This window comes from Lagopus leucura, unplaced genomic scaffold, assembly GCF_019238085.1.
Source record: "Lagopus leucura isolate 7727_CA_CO unplaced genomic scaffold, USGS_WTPT01 Super-Scaffold_100001, whole genome shotgun sequence".
In the NCBI taxonomy this organism is placed as follows: Eukaryota; Metazoa; Chordata; class Aves; order Galliformes; family Phasianidae; genus Lagopus; species Lagopus leucura.
In genome coordinates, this window is record NW_024962262.1 from 36,014,041 (window position 1) to 36,033,220 (window position 19,180).

General features: G+C 40.6%; 1 protein-coding gene across 1 annotated transcript in view; it reads left to right on the forward strand.

Moving 5' to 3' along the window:
• UBAC2 (UBA domain containing 2) overlaps window positions 1-19,180 on the forward strand; it is a 93,222-nt gene that overhangs the window by 23,202 nt on the left and 50,840 nt on the right. The window lies entirely within an intron of this gene.

Genomic DNA, 19,180 nt, shown 5'->3' on the forward strand with positions numbered 1-19,180 from the left:
GGTGTGCTACTCAAACACATTACGAAGGCTGATTATTTGCATGTCATTCTTTTTTGCACTTTGAAATGAACTTCTGCAAGGCAAGAAATAAAGGCTCTTATCTTTTCCATCGCATCCCAAGTCTGTATCTGCTCTGTTAGTGAGCTCTGTTCTTTCTTACCAAATATACATTTACAGATCTGAGAGAGAAGAGGTGAAACCATTGAGGCTTATTGCAGCAAGGAGCCTAGCAGAATAAGATAGGACATGGATTTCAAGTTCAATAATGTAGGCACTGAGTTTCTTTGTGAAAGTGTTGTGTTAGTAATGATGGCAATAAGAAAAGAAAGGCAGCTAAAGCTAAGCTTGTGTAGCTATCCTTTTCTGAACACATTCATCCTATGCATTTTCATTTTTATCCCAGAACATGTGGTATATCGTTAAACAGAAGATCCTGAGTTGTGTCCAGTTCTGAGCCCCAGAATACAAGAGAGACTTGGGCGTAATTGCAGGGAGCCCAAGAGATGGCTACCAGAGCAACCAGGGGGCTGGAACATTTATTAAACAGGCTGTGAGAGCTGGAACTGCCCAGCCTGGAGAAGAGGAGGCTCACTGATGTCTATAAACACCTGGAGGGAGGTTGCACAAAGAACAGAGACAGTCTCTGTTCAGAGGTGCCCTGTGCCAAGACAGGAGGCCATGGGCATAGACTGTAGCCTGGGAGGCTCCCTCTGAACACCAGGAGCAGTGCTGCGCTGTGCGGGTGCCGGAGCACTGGCAGCACTGGCACAGGCTGCCCAGAGGCTGTGGGGTCTCCTCCCTGCAGCTCTCCAGAACCGCCTGGCCGTGGGCCTGGGCACCCTGCTCTGGGTGGTGCTGCTGGAGCAGATGGGTCCAGATCTTCCTGCCAGCCTCAGCCAGCGTGTGAGTCTGTGTTTTCATTTGCCTGTAATTGAGCTGTGAACTGTGTGCTGGTGGGGCTCTAACGGCACTGCAGCAGACACTGGAGGAAATGTAAGGCTCTATTTTGGTTTAGGTGCAGTGAAGGAAGGAAAGAAGGAAGGGCAGTAAAAGTGAATAGGTGTGGGACATATCTGTTCCTTCTTTCTAATTAGACAGCATGTGTAGATAATCAAGAAATATACCAGTTGCCTATAGCGCTTAATTTTATCTAATGTTGTATTTTATTTCCAAGATGATGGTGTCACAATTACTTGACTATTTAATATAGTACTTTCTGATAGTGGTGTTGAATCTGGCTTCTCTGTACTGTCATGCAGTTCATGGCTTGGTGCTTATATTGCCTGGTGCTAATAGATTTGACAGTTGGAAACAGGGTTTAGCATCCAATAAGAGACGGTGTGAAATGCGTTTTGACGTGCAGTGTGGTGATGATTAATTACTGTGTCAATGCTGCCATCTATGGGTCTTAAGCTAGTGTAGCAACAGATCTTTGACACAGCAAAAAACAGGTATAACTAGATCATTCCTTTATGCACCTCCTCTACATAGCCAATTATGCAGGAAAACCAATTATAAAGACTGAAAACCATTTGGACCTTCCTGTAGTAAGCTACCTCATTATTTGTTAGCTTAGAATTTGCAATTGTGGAATTGCAAATTCTTTTGCTGTACAAAGAGTTGTATTTCTCATCTTGCAACATCACCTTCTTGCATTTCATTTTTGAACAATAAGATGCAGTCCTGAGAATGAATTGTAGGTGAATACATCCTTACTTAGAGTCTGATTTTACCCTGTGAAAGTGGAGAATTAGAAGATGCTTTGTTGAGGAATGGGAAAAGAAAGGGAAACAGTGTTTGTCATTCTTTTGGAGTTATGTAACATAAGGATAAAGATTAATAAATTAAACATCCTTGAGCTTTTAAAGCCAGCCACCCCCAAGTTTTATTTTGTTTTGTTTGTCTGATAACCCTATCAAAATTAGATGTGGTAGCAACAACTTTCGTACTGCAGCACATTGCTTTTTTGGAAGACTGAGTGTTTGCATTGTAAGCATTTAAATTATTTCATGAAAAGGAACGATGCTTTCTTACTAATGGAAGTAGGAAGCCTCCTTTTTAGCTTAGAAGTTGATTCTTAAAGGTTATTTTCAGTCTACCTGGGGATGGTTAGTTCTAAGAAAATTGACTTTTCTTTCTTTTCTTACTGTCAGCACAGTGTTTGGTTATTTTTTTTACCCCTTCTCTTCCTCTTTCGGGAAGCAGCAGCACCTTGTTTGTTCCTGATGTTCAACCCCGGTAAAGGAAGACAGGAAAGTGGAAGTCCCTTTGGAATTCAGAAGGAAATCCTGTAGCTAATTGTAGATGTCTGTGCCAAACAATTCTGAACAAATGATAATTTTGGCTATTGTTTGTAACTTGGCTTACTGATGGTAGTGCCCCATGTTACTTTGAAAACAGTCTTGTAGTAGTCATTATGTTCTAAAAATACCAGTTGTCTGATATTGGTACAAGTTCTGCTATGAGTCTGTATTGCTAGAATGTTTTTTTTATTAAGGATCTGGTATCCTTTTGTAAAGCAGGTGAAATATCCCTCACCGTTTCAAAATGAACTGCCTTTGTTCAGATGATGATCTGTGACTCTTCCTTCCCTCTCCTCAGATCTGGAGGGCAATTGTTTGATTGGGGTATCTAATTTTTTTATTGGGGTAGGGGAAAGAAGGAAAGAAAGTATGGGTAATTCTTCAAAGCAGTTGGAGATGTTTTGGTGTTACGGAATACTGTGTTAAAAAGACAGGGAGCTGGGCTTGTTCAGCCTGGAGAAAAGAAGGCTGCAGGGTGACCTCATTGCAGCCTTTCAGTATATAAAGGGAGCCTACAAACAGGAGGGGAATCAATTCTTTGAAAGGGTTGATAACTGCAGGACAAGAGGAAATGGTTTTAAGTTGAAGGAGGGAAGATTTAGGTTGGATGTCAGGGTGAAATTCTTTACAGAGGGAGTGGTGAGGTGCTGGAACAGGCTGCACAGAGAGGTTGTGGATGCCCCGTCCCTGGAGGTGTTCAAGGCCAGGTTGGATGGGGCCCTGGGCAGCCTGGTCTAGTATGAAATGTGGAGGTTGGTGGCCCTGCATGTGGCAGGGGGGCTGGAGATTCATGATCCTTGGGGTCCTTTCCAACCCTGGCCATTCTGTGATTCCATGTTATATATTTTTGTAATAATAAAATGTATGTGATTGCTGTCTTAGGGCAGAGAGGGTGACTGAGAAACTTCACGAAGGAGGTCTTGTATGCGTGGGTTCTTTAAAAGATCTCCTCTTGATGTGCAAATAAGTTGATTCACTAAGTTCAGTGGTTTTCTGAGAAAGTACAGTTGTGTGATTGAGTCTTTAATAAACAAATAGGCATGAGGAAAGACAGTGCATATAGGTGTAGTAAGAAAACTACTGTGATTGCTCCTTGAAGTATTAAGAAATCAGAATGTGTCTTTTTCAGAATTAAAGGACTTTGCAGACCCTATGTGCAAAAAACAAGAATTTTCAGTGTGACTTTATTTTAAAATTTCTTCCTTGCTTGTATTTTATGCTTACTAAATGTACTAGTTGTGTGTAGTCATCACTTTTGCTTCAGACACCTGGGTCTATAGTTGGAAAAAAAAAAAAAAAAAAAAAAAAAAAAAAGGAAAAAAAAGAGGATTGTTTGGTGATCTTAATGGGGAAGTATTTTTGCGAAGAAATCACTTCTTTGCCACAGCTTTTCTATTTTGTTTCTGTTTTCGCATGAACAAGCTAAATAGTTTCCTGCCAGCAGCTTGGGCCTTAGAATATCCAAAGTTGTCTGTGTAAAAAGCAAACATGAGCTAAAGCCAGGGACCAAAACTAAGTATGAAATGTCTTAACAAAAAAAAAACAAAAAAACAAAAAAACACAAAAAAAACACCAGACAAACCTGACAGGAACAATAAAACCACCCCAAAAATGTGGGAAACACTAATTTTCAAGTACTGTGCATCTAGCAAACTGTGTGAGCAAGATGAACATTAAGGACTAGTAAAAGGAGGTTTGAAAAAGTGTTATGATATCTGTTACAATGTTCTGATTATAATGTGAGAAGTTATGAGAAGAAATTTGATTTCCTTTTTGACCAATGAGGTTTTGAAAAGTCTCACCCAAGAAATAGTGAATTATGCTTGCTGTGGAAGGGTATCAAGGGGTAGCCAATTGCTGACCTGTTCTACAGAACTGCACTCAAAATCTTGGAACGGAGGATGTGTGCATCGTGTCTCAATAGTTGGCTCCAACTATTGCTACCATGAGAACGTGCCGTAATAAATGATACAGAAATATCTGTGCTTGTCAGAATGGTCATCGTGAATTGCTGTCCTTTGTGGCTCCGCTCTACCCAAGCTTTACGCTAAATACAGGATCTGATGAAAGGTCGTGTTTAGCACTGAAATCACTGGGGAGTTGGGAGTACAAGCCCCTCTTCAGCTCATCGTGTAACTGTGTGTTCCCTTGCCTTGCTTGGGTGTGGACTAGGTCATGTGCTGGCTGTATGGAATCAGGAGAGTGCAGAGAACTGGTGTGTCTGTGCTGGAACGCGAGGCCTGGTAGCTGAATCCAGGGTCAGGTGTCAGAAGCCGAAAAGGAAGTCCAAAGTTTGTTTAGCTGTGGTGCCCACCCCTCCCTGCCTAGCTCACACAGCAGTCAAACTTATCTGTGCAAATAGTTCTAGGAGGTTGATGCGACCCTGTGCCTCTCTCTGCCCTTCTATTATGGTAGAAACACAAAAAAAGGTGAACATAAGGGAGAATCATTGAATCCCTCTCCCAGCTCTATTCAAACTGTACAAGAGTGTTGTCCAAGACAATGTATGGTCCAAAGATATGCACAAAATATGTATGTTCGATACAGAGAAAAAAGCAGTGCCCATAACAGGTTGGACCATTCCTGATAAAAGGTTACACTTTTAAGGCTATATGCTTCTCAAAGATCTCTTGAAGTAGCTGTCTTAAATGAAGAAAAGTTGCCCACGCTTTTTGGCTCAGTAGAGTGGCTCCTGAGGGGCAGCTTACCAAAATAAGTATCGTGGTCTTGAGCAACTGTTAGACTGGTCTCTGCTCTTTAGATTCATAGAAACTGTAAAAGCCTCAGCTGCCCTTCATAGAAACATGATTTTGATTGTTACCAGGTTGTACTTTCTACTTTCTTTCCCCCCCCCACCCCAAGACTTGGAGGACATTTTTACTCAGGCTCCAGTGTTTGCCAGCATGTCCCTGTGGACTTCTATAGCTTTAGTGAGCTACATGGCAATATGGCCATACATGTTTTTCACACAGAGGGTGGTGAAGCACTGGAACAGGTTGCCCAAGGAGGTTGTGGATGCCCCGTCCCTGGAGGCATTCAAGGCCAGGCTGGATGTGGCTCTGGATGTGGCTGTGGACAGCCTGGTCTGGTGGTTGGTGACCCTGCACATAGGAGGGGGGTTGAAACTGGATGATCACTGTGGTCCTTTTCAACCCAGGCCATTCTATGATTCTGTAATCCTTCTGTCCATTAATATTCAATTATTGCTTAGTGGTAGCTGGCAATACCATGATGTGTTGCATACACATGACAAGTGCTGTATCACCCTCTTCCTTAGCCAGATGGAACTTACTTTACTTCCTGGCAAATTGTTGAGTGGGATTTTGAGTGCTTAAGTCAAGTGTGTCATGAGCAGATGATCAGAGATGATGTCTCAGAACTGTTTTTAAAAAATATTATCTTCTGTTCTAGAGCCAGTCAGACTTGAGGCCACCTTTTCCAATTTTCTGACAATACAGAAAGATGGGGCAAGATGCAAATGAATTAATTGTGATGGCACCACTCTATCTGAGAGGCAGCTTTGTTCCTAAGACTATCTCAGCAAACACAGCAGCCATTCCATATCTACCTTTTTCTTTTTTTGCCACTGCGTTCTGGTGTAGAAAAAGATGTTTAGATTGGTAAAACACATCCACTTCACTCTGGTAAAATAGTAAATAAAAAAGAAGTTATTTTTTTGCAGCTCTTAAATAGTCCACTATTATCTTGGTGTATTACGAAATACTTGATGTGTTTTAAAACTGTATTTTCCTTCTTTTAAAAAAAAAGTGTATACATTTTTTTTTTAAGTGTCTTATAAACTTAGGAAAATAAAGCCATCTCCATTAAGAGCTGCTCAAAATAACGTGTGCTTTTCTGTGGATGGCTTTTCTGTCACTTGTCACCATTCATTTTTTCAAGGACTTGATGTTTGGTTGTTTGTTTTCCTTCTCTTAAGGGTCATATTCCATAATGAGATGTTAATTTGGTTATGTCCTTTATCACACTGTGGTTCTCTGGGTCTGTGACTACCATTTTTTTTTCACCTTTTGATTAACATAGTGTTTTAATAGCTGTGCACTCTGACAGAGGTATGAAAGAACGTTTAACCCTATGTCGTTGAAGCAGTGTAACATCTTGTGCTTTCCCTCTTCTTAACGTTTTGCCCAGAATTCAGCCTAAATTCCTGCATCACTTCTCAGAAATCAACTGCTTGATTGATATTTCATCTAAGTTCATATATTTCACAGTGTCAGAGAATCTCGGGATGGCTGATCGGGAGCTCTGGACCCAAGCAGAGCAGGGTGCCCAGACCCATGGCCAAGCAGCTTCTGGAGCTCTCTAGGGAGGAGACCCCACAGCCTCAGGGGCATCATCATCATCACTTTGGTTGGGCTTTGTTCACTGTGTCCACGTCTCTTTTGTATTGAGTGGCTCAGAACTGGACAGATTGTCACAGTGAACAGCAAACTGTGGGAAGACAGGGTAGCTAGCAGTAAATACCAGAAATGAACCTCTGTGTCCACTGTGGAGTCAAGGAGTGTTTCCATTCCAGAAATAAAAAAGCTCATGTTTTATTCACACTTTAGTGTGTATAAAAGGCCAAGACAGTAGCTATGGGTCTGTCACAGTAGCTAGCTTCTGTGCAATCTAATCTCTCTTATGCTAAGAAGTCTACATTCCTTTTTCAGTTAATTTCTTTTAGGCTGCATTTATGAGAGGTGAGTGTTTGCAGTAATCCTAGTGAATGTTCATGCAAATGTACACTTAATAGCAAATACTCCTTCCTTTCTTTTGCCTCTGTGCATACTTTCTTCCATCTATAGTCTATCCCACCTCCAAAAAAATCTGCAATACATGCCAGTAAACTCCATTAAAGTAATTTCTGCTCAGTGCAGTAGTAAAAGTGAAAAGGAGCTAGAATCAAGGGACTAGATCAGAAAATGAGAGCTGATGTTTTTTATTATCTCGGGAGAGCTATGAGGACCTTAATCCATGGAGCAGAAGAGGCTGAACAATAGTTTAAAAAAAAAAAAACTGAAAACCAACACATCCAGAAAATAGTTGTATATGTAAATATACATTTATTGAGCATTATCTGACCTGAGGGCTCTGATGTATTTGCCTGATGGAAAGAGCTGTGTTAATTCGAAATATAATTATCACTTCTTCAGCTGTTCTCCATCCCTCTACCAGAGCCTTCTGAAGAAGTCAGCAAGAATAAAAGTGGCTTTTCCTCACCTGCTGAAAGTGCAGTTTTAGTATGTGAGTGAGTTGATGAAGTGCAGGGTGCTGCTTACGGAGCCGTGCAGCCTGCACTTTCCTATCTGCAACTTGAAGTCATCTGGCTTCATACAGGCAGTAGTTATAGGGAGGTAAAACAATGTTATAAAAGCACACATATAGCATTTTGCTCTGCCTGAAGTTTCTGAGCCTTCTCAGTTGTGGGTGGATGAATACCAGGACCAAAGCAAGGAAAGCAATGGGAGCGTGTAGCTGGAGGGCAGAGGAAGGACTTTGTCTCTCTGTGACTGTATCACAAGATTCAGGTTTGATTGCTGGGGTGCTTGTTGGTAAAGCATTGGCTGCTCTAGCACCAGTAACCTTTGCCAGAGGAGGGAGACAGATGAGGAAGAACCCTGTAACCTGCCTGACAGGGTTCTACACGTTTTGTTGCTACAAGCCCTGTATTTAAGGGCGATAAGGGACCGAAATACTGTTATCAGCCAAAATCTCTGCCCTATACAAAGCTGTGCCATCTGAGATGTTAGGCTTACTTCTGTGTTGCTGATATCACGCTTTTCAGATGAGCACACATGCATGCACACAAAATTGATAGTTAGATGTTATTTAATGTTATTTAAGAGAAAGGAAGGTGGAGGAGGTATTTTGATAAAGAAAGCGTTGCAAATGGTTGAATGAATTTAGAAGCAAAGCAGTGCATCTTTGAAAGGTTTTTCCTTCTGTTTGGGAATGACCTTTGAGGTCATCAAGTCCAGCCATCTGCCAGACCTACTGAGCACCATCACTAAACCACATCCCTTAGTCCCACATCCCCAGGTCTCTTCAATACCTCCAGTCATGGGGCCTCCACCACTTACCTGGGCAGCCTGTCCCAAAGCTTGAGAAAATGTGAAGAAATTCCTCTTAATAATATTCAGTCAAATTCCACCCTGGCACAACACCATTTCCTTGCATCCTGTCATTTGTCACCTGAGAAAAGAGATTGACACCCTGCTCACCACGACTTCCTTTTAGGTAATAGCAGAGTGCAATAAGGTCTCCACTGAAGCTCTTTTTCCCCACACTAAATAACCCCAGTTCCTGCAGCCACTCCTCACAAGTCATGTGTCCAGTCCCTTGACCGGCTTCAATACCCTTCTAGCACACACTGAAGCAACTTATGGTTCTTGAGGTGAGGGGCCCAAAACTGAGCACAGCATTCAAAATGCAGTCTCACCAGTGCTGCGTAGAAGGGGGCAATCACTTCCCTGGTCCTTCTGGCTGCTATTTCTGATTCTGGCAGATGCAAGCAGAGAGTACTAAGTGGCGTTTGTATCTGCAGGCAGACACTTAGAGAAGTAAGTGTCACCACTTCCACACTTACTTCTTTTTGTTACTTTTATCAGTCACAAGCAATAAGGATGCTATTATTAGAGCTCTGTGAAGTAAGTGTGATTATTCAAGTTGGAAATATTTTATTTTTAAAGGGAGAGAAACTGGCCTGCACTGCAGCAGGTTTAATTGCTGCAGTCAGCATTCTGGAAGTAGCTTATGGAGATAAACATTATGTGAGCCTTTGCCAACTTAGTTAAATATTGCCAGCTATCTTAACCCTTTCTAAAAATAAATGAGTTGTAATTGGATTTATGTACTAGATAGTTTTAAACAAAGATTATTAGAAGAACCAATAATTGTTAAAAAGAAGCTGCACTACTTACATCTCTCTGAATGGTTTGTTACTTGTCTGTCAGAATCAGAGTAGCAGATAGAGAGGAATATGGGATTGAAAAAAGTGGAAAAATAAACGGATGGTTGCCATATTTTGTATTTCTACTAAACTTTCTGAAATGAAAACAGATACTTTCTCTAAAAGTGTTAAGTAGTTACTATATTTCTGTGTATTTGTTGGCCATCCTCATCACCCTAAAAGATGGGAGTATTTGTAACATTTAGATTTTATATTTTTCTTTTCTTACAGTCACCGCTTCATTCCAGTTCCTATCAGAGGCAGCACTGCTTGAAACTCTGTCAAATTTTAGAATAGCTCACTGTTACGCTCTCTATGACCAGCAATTTGCTTGCATTTTTTTCCTATATTCTCTTATAGCCTTATCATTAGCTGTCCCACTTTGGTTCTGTTTGCAACAAAAATTCATTCATTTAATTTTTTAACCTAGTCACTTTGGTCTTTTTGGTTTGAAAGAACACCTTTTCTTTTTGGAGGGAAGGGATTGTAATCAGCTTTATCATTCTGGTGTTAGTTAGAAAAGCAATAAATGAAATAGCAGGCATTTTGCATCAAGGAGAGGCTGGTTCTTTCTGCTTCCTTGCAAGGAAGGCACAAGCACCTAAATGCACATAGCTGTTTATTACTAGCCAAGAAAAGCTAATAACAAGTGGTGAAACCTTATATCTCTTCTGATGCTGAGAGCCCTGAGCTGATAAGAGCATTGGGTAGGCCTTTGGTCAGTGCCTTCCTGTGGTGAGGTTCACCAGCTCTGAGATAACTGATGTTTCTGCAGGGTCTTTCTCATGGTGCAGAATCTACCATAACTGTCAGCAGTCAAGCCTTGAGTGAGGACTAAGCTTTTCAGATTCCCTTGGACAGTATGCTCCATTACTCTTGTCTCATTAATAAAGCTACAGTCCTAGAACAAATGTGCATAATCTGAATTTCATTTGGAGGAGATAATACGTTATACCTGTACTTACGATTAAATATGCATTGACTACTTGTACATCAACAAATTATGCATTGCCTAAGCACACATTGGTTGATTGTGTTATTGATTAGGTACACCTTGATTAGGTAGTAGTTCCATGGTGTCTATGAGGCATACACCTGGATTAGTGGTTGTGTGGCTCCCTCACCGTTTATGGAACAGTTGTCCACTGCTGGCTTCTACCACAGTGAAACAAATAATTATTGGTGAAGTTACTGCTGCAGCCTGATTCGAAGTTCTGCTCTTTTTTTTCTTTAGTATATGTTACGGGTCAGAAAAGTGTTGCTGTTCTAAGCAAAGGACACTTAAGACCCTAACCTTTACTTCTTTAATGCTCTGTAATTTTTGGTGTATCTTACTGATACACCCCAATGTTTTTCCCTTCTTTGCAACTGCTGTCATTCTTACATCTATGGAAGAGTTTGCTGTGAGTAAGTGAATTAGATGGAGCATTAATCATCGTTCTTATTTTGAACTGGGTTTTTTGTTTTGTTTTATTTTATTTCATTTTTTGAGATGCTGGCAAACTCTGAAGAGAGAACCAAAAATTTCTTCCACCCAAGTGTGTCTGTGACCAATGAGGTGCACTGGTTTCCTGTTTTTGCTTGGAAATAGAAAGTGACACCTTGTGAAAGAGCATTAGAGTCAGATTTCTGAGAAGGGAGTTCAGAGTTCAAACCCCACAGTTTTGCCCTGATATTCACATCACTTTTTACGGAGGATATAAATTAATAGTAAACATTGCTATCTCTTGGAAAACTGATTCAAACTGTAAAGACAAACACCACTTTAAAAAAAAAAAATAGTTCTGAAGAACTTATCTTAGGCTGAAGAGGCTTTATCTGTTGCTAAAAGCACAGAATCACAGAAGGGCTTTGGTCGGAAGGGACCTTAAACTCCACCCAGTCCCAACTCCCTCTTGTGGGTGGGGATGCCTCCTGCTATGTCAGGGCCCTTCTAATCAGGCCTGGAGCACCTTCAGGGATGGGGCATCCACAGCCTCTCTGCGCAGACTGTTCCAGTGCAAAATACAGTATGTTACTAACTCTTCACTGATTTCTGTTCCAAAAATATTATAGTGGACATTTTTATTAGAATTCTAATTGTGAGTCATTTAATTTCAGCAGGAATTTGCAAGCTGTAGCACAAGAAGCACTGCAAAAGGGTTATAGGATGATGATTGTGCTTGGCTGCTTGAATGGAGATGCTGAGCTGTGCACTAAGTGTCCACTCATCACCAGCAATGAATTTACTCTATTAGAAATGCAGAACTACAGCAAGAGGAACTGACTTTTCCAAATTCAACTTCCACACACAACAGAAAACTGGAGGCAACGTACAGCGGCCTTTAATGGAAGCAGTAAAACAAGTTTGGGCAGCGGGAGGCATTTCCCCTTAGATTCACTATCTGTGGTGGTCCATGGGGTGGTCTGTCTAGCTGGGTAGGTTTGCTTAGCTGTTGGCAGCTTCCCTGGTGCTCACATGTATGTAGAGACTGCTTGAGGCCCAAGGCATGGGATGAGGATACTGGCTGAATGGCCTTACTGGTGCAAGAGAAAAGTAGCAGAAGAGGATGAAGAGGTAGCCTAGCTGTGCCCAGAATTGAAAGCTGCTCATTTTGTAGCCATCACTAGTTCCACTGCTGCTGGTGGTATCAGAGCATGTTGCTTATTATTCTGCTGTAGCTCGTGGGTTAAGGAGGAGTTAAAGATGGAAGATCCTTCTTTGGTGATACTTATGCAAACATAATGTGTTTTGCCAACAAATTCAGATGGCTTGATATTTTGTTTCTCCATAGAACTAAGATACTTTCTTCCAGGCCACAGTTTTTTAGTGATACGCAAGACATTGTGTTCTTAGAGACCTCTAGCCAGATATCCTGTCTGATAAATTACATTGTTTTTTGTCTAGAACAAAGCCATGAGGAGAGATAAGGAGATGTTGTCAAGAATCGGAGATATACAAAGAGAAACATAGAATCATTTAGGTTTGAAAAGATCCTTAAGATCATCCAGTCCAACCATCCACGCAGAGACCAAGTCCACTACTAAGCCGTGTTCCTAAGCACCATCTCCTTAATATGTTTAAACATAACAACAGAAGAGTACTTTAGAAAATAAACATATATTTGTAAGTACAAAGAGCAGAATCGTATACAGATGATTATAGATGGAAAGACAGAAGGCAGACTTTCTGTTTGTTCTATCAGAAAAAATTGCTCAAACAAATGGTATCTTTCTGGGCTTTAACTTGGATTTTCAACTTTGAGCTCTTGTGGAATTTAAGTGGTGATTTATGAGATAAGTGGTGATTATGAAATAATGGGATCATTCTGTAGTTTATCTAAACTAATATGAATATGAAACTTTGCCCTCTTGTCCCTCTTTTAGCATAAAAATAAACTACTATATATTTTTCTTATTTGCTAGCCCAGACACATTTAAAATAGTTGATCTGTGCTCAGCTAAGTGAAGGAATATGATTTCGATGGGTACCTGTGTTGTTTCAAATAGCTTCCATTGAAAATGCACTGTACTTCTTTTTGCAGTTTTTTCTAGCATGCAAAAATGTGTTTACTAACATGCAAAGAACCCAAAAACTGGGGTCTTCATTTCTTTCACTGTCAAAAATACCTCATAGATGCCACTCACACAGCTGCTTCATCTCTTCCTGTCCAACGGGGCAAAGGGATCTATATTGTTACTACAACTAAACAGAATTATTGTAACTTTCCATACTTAGAAATTGCATTATGAAGGTTTCACCAGATTGCTTGGTATCATTAGCTGTTGTCAAAACATTATTTGACTGCTTAGTAGCCTAGTAAATTGAGAATAATCAGTTTTCAGCATCTCTATATTTAAAGTAGGCTGCATCGATGTGCCTTCTGCTAACTAACCACAACTTCCCTCGAAAGTTACATGCCACAGGAAGGATGAAACTGCTATGTCTAGCTTATTAGAGTGAGGAACATATTTCTCCTTGTGCATGGTATAAAACTGCATACTTTTCTGGAGAGGGTAGGATAACCACAAATGTTGCTGCGTTCAGAACAGGTGCAAAGCTTGCTTTTTTAGTTTAGCACTTTGCACAACATCTGTCACAAGTGAGGAAAAGGGGAAGAGGAGAAACTCATATTTTTGCACTGAGAAAAAAAATGGATGCAGCCTTTTGGAAAGAAATCTAAGCTGTGTCTTGACCATTTTTTATTTTAGGAGGATACCAGTGACAGTGAGCTTAGAGGACAGTACTAGACAGTATTTTCAGTTATTATTTGCTAGTTTTGCCCCAAGAACAGTGAGTTTCATGCTGCCTTCTTGTCTGACTTAATCAGTGTTTTGACCAAATTTGTTACAGTCATAGAAGGATGCAGGTTGGAAGGAATTTCAGGAGATTGTCTTTCCCTGGTAGTACTGATTTAGAGCTGTGTCCAGTAGATGTTGAAAATCTCTAAAGGATAGAAATTGCACAGCCTTTCTGAGCCACCTTTTCCACCTAATGTCATGGTGAAAAAATGCTGCCTCCTGTCTGATTGTTACTTACTGTAACTGTGCGTCTCCATCTTTGCTTTGCCCCCCAGGAGCAAAACAAGGGTCAGGGTACTCCAAGTATGATCTCACACATGCTGACTAGAGAAGGATTGCTTCCCTTGACATTCTTTCTAACATGGTCCTGTACATATTTGGCTAAGAGGCCACAGTACTGACTCCTTTTGAACTTACTGTCTGCCAAGACTCAAGCCCTTTTTGCCAAGCTGTCTGCTATCCAGGCTGTGCCCAGTCTGCTCTGTTGTATGATTCCATGTTCCAGGTACAGGACTTCACATTTGACTTCTCTGATTTGTTGAAATTCCTTTGAGCCTTGTTTTCCAGACATTTGAGGTCTGGTTCTTCTTTATTTTATGTGTTTGAGCAAGGTGGTCCAAATTTGGCAGTAATGAATTGGCATCCCATTTTTGAGAGTCTTCTGTGTGCTCCTGTGGTAGGAAAAGTAATATGGTGCACTGTTGGATAGCCTGCTCTCTTCTGCCACCGGCCATAGCACATTCAAATGTGTGTTTTTTCTGTGTTTTGGCCTTCTTTCCTTCTCTCTGCAGTTTGTATGAAGTGACCGATAGCTTGGCGTTCATGTGATAAGAGATTAGATGACTCGAAAGAAGGGGTTTCGTGGCATGTCTGAAATCATGAGGGATGTGGACTGGGTAAACATAGAGTCAGCATGTTCACTCATTTCCAGTACGGCAAACAGAGGACTTCAAATGAAACTTGCAGGTGTCACAAACAAAATGAAGTGGTCCTAGACACCATGCACAGAGTGGAACTTCTTGCTTCAAGATGCTGCAGACTGTTATGTGAGTTCAAAAAGGGGCCAGACAAACTGATGGAAGAAAGACTGACTGTGGACTGTTATATGCAAAGATAAGATATCTGCCTCAAGAGGTCCAAAGTTAGACATTGCAGGAAACCAAGGCAGTATTCTGAGAGGAGAAAAAAAAAAAAAAAAAAGAGGAAATATGTTTGAGCATTTGTTACAGAAAACCTAGTTTTTCTTCAGAGAAGAATTGCAGCTTGATTGTGTTCGTTTTGTACTGTAGCCTTAGTCTACAGATGGGAGTAGATGTTCCTCTAACATTAATTCCATGTTTTATCAAGGTTCTTGATGTCCCTTCACCTTGTCTGTACTGAGACAGCATAGTGAGATACTGCTAAAATACAAACTGTTGTCTTGAGCTCTTTTTCTGCTCTGTATCACAGGCAAGAAGGTAGAAGAGACAGACTACATCTCTGCTTTTCAGGTTCTCTAAAACTGATTGTATAAGGCAGAGTTTCTTTCCTCATTCTCTTCAGCTGTGCCACATTCATTTTCACTTTATTAGAGGTTCATAGTCTTCATGGAGTCTATGCATTCCTTGCTTACCTGAAAGCTTTTGAATTTCAGGACTAGATTAGTCGTTACTGCAACCTTTTTATATTAATAAGCTAGCTGGTAAAAGAGGAGTCATTAAGCAGCTTCAGGAACTGTGCTATTTGTGGTAGCATGTTTACTATTTCACACAGCTGCTGTTATTGGCTTTTGCTAAGAGATGAATGTAGCTGACAAGTTCCTCATCTGTGTAGCTTTTAGGATGATAGCAAGAGTTAGGCAGCAGTTCCTGCAGGAGTTAGTGTCCCAGAGCTCTCCTGAGTACTGTTCCAGTCACTGATGGACATCCTACCTCATTCTTCCATTCTGATGTTGTCATTTTGAGTCAACAGGGGTTTGCTGGAACCATTACAACTTGTTTGACAAAGACCAGTTTCTTTTAGGCTAATTCTAAGGTAAATAGTGTTGCTAGCCAGATACAATTCTGACAGCTGGGTTTTTTTTCTTCTTTTGTTTCTTTTAATTGGTTGGGTTTTTTTTTTTTAAGTTTTCTCCCATTAGACTTTGCTAAGATCATTCTAATGTCTTTGTTTCTGTCCAAGCTGAATGTCAGTTTGACTCCAGACAACATTCCAAAAAGCCACAGTGTTTGAATGTGGAGGATAACTGCAGCTCTGTCCATTTGGTTAGTGAGCATGCTAACATAGTCTGTGGAAGCTAAGTGCAGATTATATATCAGTGTCTTAGAGCATATATATTCCATATAGGCCTGTATGGTGGCTTGATGCTGGCCAGCAGCTAAACACCCATGCTGCTGCTGGCTCATTCTTTCCTCCCTAGATGGATATGAAGAGAATAGGAAGACTAAAAGCGAGAAAAGTCATAGGTGGAGGTGAAGACAATTCAATAAGTGAGAAAAAAACAAGCAGTGCAAAAGCAGTTGCTCACCACCTACCCAAAGCAGGCTGATGCCCAGCCAGTTTCTGAATAGATAAGGCAAAACACCCTGCCTTTCTCTTCCCCTGCTTTTTCAGTTTTGTTATTTAGAGACCATATACTTGTTGTATATCAACAAACTGCATAATGTGAGATCATCTCGGGCCTGAAAGGAAACAGTACGTATTTGGAGATAATTGTGTCCCTTCTATCAGCTTTCCAGGAGCTTTGAATCTCCTACAGAAAAGCTTGGTATGGCTTGGGTAGTTTGGTTTCACGATCTAGTGACTCTGTCTGTTTGGAAACCCAGAATGCTACTCTCCTCTTATCAGACCTGCTTTCTGCTAAGGTTGCAGATCTTCACCTAAGTCTAAAACGTTTTTCCTTCACAACCCGAATGCCAGACATCTCAGGAAAGTCCTTTTGCAGGAAGAAACAGCAAAAAAGACTACTTGTTCTAATTTAGCAAAGAGACTTGTAAAATGATGGTTCTTTGAAGTTGTCTTCCCCATCATTAGCTCTTCCATTTACCTTTGATTATGTAGTGGAACTAAAGAAACATAACTTTTCATACAAGCTTATTTTAGTTCTTTTAGCAGCTGCCCTAGCCATACCCTGCTAAGTTTTGAATTGAAAGATGTTCCATTATTTTGTCAGGAAGAGTTTTTAAGGTCCTGACTGGACTTTGCCCTCCAAATAAGGACCGTTTGTCAATAGAACTTCATTGAAATCCTCCTGAGTTAAGCTACTATCTAATGCTGCTTGTCAGCTACTTGCTTCATGTGTGAAAAGGGAGAAGAAGATCCAGATCTGTACAACCAGTTCTCAGCTTGTCATACCAAAAAGCTCATCAAAACCTTCTACCAAAGATGGATTCTGATTTTCTCTTGCAAAGTTCATACTGCTTCAGCCAATGTTGCATAACGTGGCATTCTCTTTTATTCTCAGACCAACAGAATCAGATCTTTCTCTTTGTGGAAAGTACAAGATCCAAGGGAATCTTACTCTGTGATGTGTCTTGCACTAATGTATCTGTTTCATTAGAAAAGAACTCTGGTTTACTTTAAGACAGTGTTCCATGATATCTCAAACAAGAAATACAGAAGTAGTTTGAAGTTCCTACTCATGAGAAACACTGGCAGTGGATATTTCCTGGACATCTACTAGTGCCAGTCATGTTTGCTAAATGTTATGTGCTACCTTTGGAATAACTGTCTGCCAATCTCCATTTTGCTCTGGGAATTTGCTGGTGTGAACTTCCTCAGTGTTAATGACTAACCTTCTTTCGAAGGAAAAAGTCAGGATACTTAATTTTAATTGTTTTGTTTCAACAGTCTCTTCATGTCTTCAGAGCCCTTTCGCTTCCTACTTTCTCAGCATGTTGTCTACTCAGTGTTGGAGAGGAGAAGAGGTACCAGCTACAGTTTTACTCCCTTTATTCATGTGTTTGAGGCATGCAGGAGGAGAGGGACTGGAGGTGTGCTTTGATGGGTAAAAATTCTGTTCTAAAAATATTCCAACAAACAACACCAGGGAAAGGGCGCCTGTAAAATGAACAGGAAAAGGCTTCTTGCAGAAAATCAGTCATTTGGGAAGAGCTGCAAGCTGCAAGCAAGAATTTTTCAGCCTCCCTTGCTTCTGTACAGCAGCTTCTTACCACCGCTCTGGTGATGGCCCCACAGCACAACTGGTAGAAGAAAGACAGCTCCTTTAAAACAGAGTCGTGGGCCAGCTGAAATCACCACCACTCCTTTTGGTAGTTTCTAATAGGCAGTTTCAAATTTCATACAAAAGAATCTCACTAATAGGAGTTTGCGTGATCAGTTAAGTACTGATGAGCATTGAGGGGAAGCAGTGGCATCAGCTACCTCAGCTGTAAATTGTCACTTTGTCTTCAGGACTTTTGTCAGGAAGCTGAGCTTATTTTCTAAGTTTTTTATTGTTATTATTTTTATTTTTATTTTATAATCATTATTGTTTATTTGAGCAAAAGCAGTGTTTTTGTATGAAGTTAGCTGTTTGTTTTTAAAATCATGTCAATATTCTCAGAGTCTGGACTTGAAAATAACAGAATTGCTAACATGAGAAAACAGGGACAGAGAAACTGAAGTTGTCAATGCAGCCCTTCACTTTGTTTCTGCCTAAAAATGAGTAAATATGTGCATTATAGAATCATAGAATCATAGAACGGTTTGGGTTGGAAAGGATCTTTACAATCATGTAGTTCCAACCCCCTGCTATAGGCAGGACACCTCCCTCTAGACCAGGTTGCTCAAAGCCCCATCCAGCCTGACTTTGAATGCCTCCACAGAGGGGGCATCCGCAGCCTCTCTGGGCAACCTGATCCAGTGTCTCACCACCCTCACAGTGAAGAATTTCTTCCTAACATCCAACCTAAATCTACCTTCTTCCAGTTTAAAGCCGTAAAGATGGAGCCAACCCCGGTCTAGCACCACAGCCCAGCCCTGAAGCCACTCCTGAAGGCCATGTGTCATAACATGCTTCTGAAACACAGTGCAAGGGTTCCTTAGGGTTTCTCACAAGCGAGCTCAGCTCCAGCTAGGATGCTGTCCTGCTGAATTGTCCCTGTATGCCTGCACAGGGCCTTCTATGACCCAGAACATTGTGTTTTAATAGTGTTGTGATATATACTTGAGTTGTATTTTATGGATTTCTAGCCTTAAGGCTTTATGACCATAAATGAATGCCAGAAGTGAAAAAAACAGACATTAGTAGAGTAAAAAGAGCTTGTATTGCTATGGTGTTAATATATATAGTTTATTTTTAGAACTTCTAGGCAATCATGAGTAGTCTGTGACTTTATCAAGTTATCATTTATTGACTCCTATAGCAACAAATTCTTAAATAGTTTATTAAAAAAAACTGGTGAGAACGAAATTGCTATAATATACAGAATTAAGTGAAACTTCTCATGTTAAAAACAAATTTTTGTATTTTACTTTCCTGTGGCAACATAGTGTCTTCTGGAACTGGAAATTAAATTTTGACAGTCTGAGTGGTATGAAATATAGGGTCCTTTGCTTTTTCTTTCCCATAATCAAATAATCATTAATTAATTTTTCCGTACTGCTTTTCAGCTACAACCCTTCCACGTTAGGAGGTAAGCGGAGGTCAACACATGAGGAAGGAAGA